The following is a 5,591-nucleotide window of genomic DNA, read 5'->3' as shown; positions in this document are numbered from 1 at the left end:
TTGTGGCTTCAGGTTTATTACTGTAATGAGGGCTGTCCCCAGGCAAATAGCAAAGCAGAGAAGTTTGTCTTTGCTTCCTCTTTACCTCCTAGCATCCTAGACCCCCGAGCTGCCCTATAGCTGCTCAGTACTTCCTATTTTAGGACCCATCCAATGCCCGTTCTTCTCTCTGACATAAAAGGTTTATCTGTCTTATATTTCATTTTCTAAAGGCTTTGTTGGATGTACTAGTTAGGGTAATGGAACTGCAGTAACAGTTAAACTCCCAACTCTCAGGGGCTTGACACAATAGTTGATTTTTCATGCACAAAAAGTCCTAAATGGGTGCTCCTAATTGGAGGCCCTTCTCTAGGGACTCATGCTACTTTCATCTTGTGGCTCTATCATCTTTAGTGTGTCTGTCCCAAGGTTGACATGCTTGTCTGGGTCAAGCTGGCAGAAGAAGGAGGGGATGGAGAATCATGTGTGTGAGGTTTTATGAGCCTGGACTGGAAGTGTAGCTTGTGCTCACTGTCTATGGGCATGCCTAACTTCAGTGGAGGCTTGGAGGTATACTCTAGCTGTGTGTTTAGGATGGAGAGAAAATGAGTTTGATGGATGGCTAGTCAGTCTCTTGGTGACTAAAGCAAACCTGATAACTTTGCAGTAAGGAGTTAGTGGTTTACCCTCCCACTTTGATATTTTCATTTCAAATGGAGCTTTTGGGGGGAAAAAAGATATATAGTTAGAAAACGGGTTGATGTATTAAACTGGGAACCACTACTGTTTCATTGACTTTCAGTTACATGTCAAATGTCATCTGCCCAAACTTCTCTAAATCCTTGATAATGACAATGAATACATTTCGTGCCACACAAAGTGCTCTCTTTCTGTCTCTCTTGCTCTCTCTCTCTCTCTCTCTCTCTCTCTCTCACACACACACACACACACACACGATAGGTAGTGATGATGATGATGTTGGATGTTGATTGAAAAAGTAATGAGAAGATTTTCCTGGAAATTTCCCTCTTGAATTCAGTTGGGATTTCTGCTGAGGACTACTATGATCACAGTTCCAGCATTGTTTGCCACTGAAACAGTTGTTTGAATGTTTAACCATTAGGTTATTAATCTAATAAGGAATTGGTAGCTTAAGTTGTTTTAAAGCAAAGCATCTTCTAACATTTTACATTCACTAAATGAAAGCAATAGTATATCTAGTGAAATTTCATATATAAGTTAAGATCAAGGACACTTGAAAAATGTGAACTGGCAATTTATTCAGAAGGTTTTATATAAGAATCTATTCGAGTTTGCTTGGGCAAGAATGGGAAATTAACAAATATCTCTGTTCCTTTGCTTCTTTATCAATTTATTAGGATACTGAGAACCTTAATAAAAATAAAATAAATTTATAAGCTTTATTCAAGTCTTTATTTTTAAGCAGTTGATTTCACTTAAATGGCATTTTATTTCACTTTCCAGAAACAGGCTCTGACCTTTAAACTCTCCTTGCTGGGGGCTAAGAACCTCTTGTCCTATGCCAATGTCATCATATACAGATACAGTGGAGACTTATCCAGTCACTTTAGGACTAAAATAATTTCTTAAAGCAATTGGAGACACATTTTTAGGAGCAAATACTGTAATACTCTTATTATTGAGCTGGTGAAATTTTAAGAGCTTGACTCACTGGAGTTGTTAAGGATGATTTTGAAGCTGTTGTCCCATCTTGGATAAAGTAGGTTTTATATATTCCCAGTTAAGAGCCTTTAAGATATGTCAGCTCTATTCTCTTTTGGTTCCCCCCTCCTTTCCACATATTAAAAGACAAAGCTATGAAAAGTTTCATTCTATAGTGCTATATCTGGTTTCAGTGCACATGGAGTTCTACTTTCTCTGAATCTTCAGGTTAAGCCTATTCTGAGTATAGTGTTCAATTTTTTTTCCCTTTCACCTTGCCTCTCCACACAAACTCTGCTCTCCACTCCACCCTTCAACCAGTATCTGAAACGTAAGTTATTCTTGGCAATAATACCCTTCTTAGTGTCCTGCATCAGCAGGAACTTTGTAATATTGATTTCCAATTTTTTATGCATAGATTACATGTGCCCTCTGCCTTCAGGAAGCTAATGTTCATTGATAGACAATATTATGGTTGAACAGACCTTTGAAAATGACTCCTTGGAATTTTTCACTGTGAACTCCTTCCAGTGATACCAGTGTCTTTGAGCAGTTATAGTGTAGTCTTCATGTGAGCTCTGGAGTCAGACAAGTCTCTGTTCAAATCCGGATCAGCAAGTTCTCAGCTGTGTGATTTGGGGAAAGTTATCTAATTTCTTTGAGCCTCAGTTTTCTCTTTTGGAAAGAATGATGATAGTATCTATCTCATGGGTCATTGTGTGGACAAAATTAGATAATAAATGTAAAGTAGCACAATGTCTGGCACAGAATAAATACTCCATAAATATATGATACTATTATTGCTGATGGTACTTAAGAAATTCCTGATCATACTGGCCCCTGACTAGGGGACTGAGAAATAGAAGATTTGCCCATGTTAAAGAGCTAAATATTCTGTCCCTCTCTCCCTACTCTTTAGTTCAGATGAGTTCAGGGGGAAATGGCATATTGCCTTATAGCAATCATCATTCTATGATTTTAGAATAAGGAAGAAATAGCAAGGATCATCTCTGGAAACTGCCCAGGGTTCCAGTGTCAAGGGAATTGACTGATTCCTCCTTTCCACAGGCTGAAGTAGGCCAGCACCTGGGCCAAAAGGCTTCACTCGGGACTTAAAAGGTTTTATTTCCAAAGTGACAAGAAATGGGAGTCCTATACTTACTGAGTGCCAAAAATTAAAAATCTCTACAAGTTTTTAAAAGTACAAATAGTGAGTATAAGAGAAATAGGAGATGAAAGCAAAGGCTCAGAAGCAGAGCAGAATTTTTTTGGAGCAGGGGAGAGGAGAGCATGAGCAAGAATAAAGGGAAGGTGAGGGAGCAGAGTTGAACATTGGCTTATTTTGTGAGTTCATGGACACATAGTACATGAGTCCGTGACCTGGTCTAAATGTACACAGTTGGTTGCACAGCATTTACCCAATTTTGTCACAACTGTGCCCCTGCAAAGATACCTGGTTTCTCGCATAGTCCAGACAAACATTCCATTTTCAAAAAGTTACAAGGGGATGTTGAAAGGCAGATGTGTCTTTTGTCGATGACATCAACACTTTCATAGGTTAGGGATGTCCTTCAACTTCCTTGTTTCTATTAGTGTCCTGTTTTAGATCTACAATTTCCAAATTATTTATATAAATTCTCTTTTGAGGGGAACAAATTCTTTATGTTCATTAGTCATGGTGTAAAGTAGTCCTTCCTTTTGTTTCTTCTCTTCATCCCCTTTTGAATGTGATTGGCTCGTTTTTGTTATTGAAAAATCCTCTTTACCTAGTGAATTTTACTTGGCAGATACCCATTCCATTGGTCAATCCACATTCAACCTGGCAATGCATTTTGAGCTTCTATTATGTGCCCAACACGGTGTTAGATGCCGTGGGGGCAATAATAGAAGGAAAAACATCACCTCAGTCTACAGAAAGCCTAAGATTTTGTTGGAGATTACTTGGAGTTGGAAAAATTTTACAGAAGTATTATAAATCTAATATAATCAAAATCAGAGGGTTGCCTGACTGGCTCAGTTGGTGGAGCATAGGGCTCTTGATCTCAGGGTCTTGAGTTTGAGCCCCACATTGGGTATAGAGATTGTTTAAATAAATAAACTTTAAAAAAAATCAAGAGCAGAGACTGCAAGTCTTCCAGGTCAGTGATTTCATACACTAGTATGTTCTGGAATCACCTGTGATCAGTTAAACACACAAATTCCTGATCTTCAGGGAACCTGATGCTGCAGGGTGTGGGTGGTGTCCAGGAATCTGCATTTTATCAAGATTTCTAGGTTATTTTCTTGTCAGAGGTCTGTAAACCATACTTTAGGAAGTAGTGAGCTAAAAATGTCTGTGAAAATGGGAAGACACATAAGGGCTGTGGGTGACCAGGGAAGGCTTGATTGGAATTGGGAAGGGTGAGCTGAATTTGGAGAAGAGGTGTTGGGAGGAGATTTAGAAAAGGGCTACCAGAGGTGGGGATGAGAATGGGATATGTTGCAAAGACTGGCTAGTTATTCACCAGATTGGTTTTCTTTTCTTTCTAGGCACATGAACTACATTTCCTAACCTCCACACAAGGAAATGTGGCCATTTAACTGAGTTCTGGCCAATGGAATGTGGGTAGAAGTTGTAGTGTCACTTTTAGTACTGGCTCATAAAATTCTCCCATGTGATCTCCCACTGTTTCTCTTCGTCCTTCTACTGGTTTGATGTTGATGCCCTGGATCAATGGAATCAATGTATTAAAGCTGGCAGAGCCTCCACCAATGTGGATGCACAGATAACTGTGACTATCCCTCACCCATGAGGAACATCCATTTTGGACTTTGCTTGAATAAGACTTCTATTGTGTTAAGCTATTGAGATTTAGGGTTTATCTGTTAAAGCTTCTAGTATAAAGTTAACATTGAAGGGGACCAGGCTGACCAAGGCAGAGAATTTCTGGGGGTAGTCATCATTGTCTTTCTCAGGATTTTTTCAGGCTCACCATTACCCGGAATTAATGCTGGACACTAGACCTATATACAGTCTTTCAGGTCAATTGTCTTATGAATCATAATATTTTCAAGATGCTTTTGTAAATATTTCTATGTCACCTTTAATGATCAGGGATTTTACCTGGACATTCCTTTACTCCTTAATCCCTTTACCAAGAAGGAAAAGATCTGAAAACAAACATTTTACTGCAATAGGGAGTTCAGTTTCTTTGGACCCATTAAAGCCTTCTTGGATGAGGAAAGGTAGCTGAAAGCACATTAGCATGCGTTGGGAAGGACTTAATTCATCTCCCGCCCACATCCTGCCTTTCCCCTGCTCCACACCTGCCTACTGGCTCCTGGGAAGTAGGTTGGCTGGCTGCAATTAAACGCAAGCGCCTCCTCAAGCACTTGGTAAAAAACAACTTTGGCATAATGATGCTCCTGCTCCTACTCCATAGAAGGGAGGTGAAAAGATATTAGCAACTGACTTAGAAACTTGTGAAGGTCTTGCCATTTGAATTCCCATAATTAGTTCGTTGCTTAATTGTTCCTGGTTATGGGTGTCTTATGTATATTTTTTTTCACAGAATTTGTCACTTTTATATTTGTTAATCATTTTTTTAGTAGAAAACACTAACCTTTCAGTGGGACAGGTAACATCTAGCCCTGTGTAATTCAGAGTTCATCTTGTCTGGCAACTTCTCACTCTGCCCTCTTCTTTTCAGGGATGGATGCAGCACAACCCTGCCGACTGTTAACATGCAGCAGACTTGTGATCTGGACCAATTCTGCTATTGCATGCTGTTGAAGGTATGATCTGGAGGCCGCTGTCCTACCCCAAGGATTTTTCCTGACCAGAAAGATCTCTCCCTGCCTGATTGGCTTTCTAGTATTTTTTCTTTCTTCCTTCCTTCCTTCCTTCCTTCCTTCCTTCCTTCCTTCCTTCCTTCCTTCCTTCCTTCCTT

The sequence above is a fragment of the Neomonachus schauinslandi genome, chromosome X, assembly GCF_002201575.2.
Source record: "Neomonachus schauinslandi chromosome X, ASM220157v2, whole genome shotgun sequence".
NCBI classification, from domain to species: Eukaryota; Metazoa; Chordata; class Mammalia; order Carnivora; family Phocidae; genus Neomonachus; species Neomonachus schauinslandi.
The sequence above is the reverse complement of the archived record's forward strand: the minus strand, read 5'-3'. Positions refer to the sequence as shown.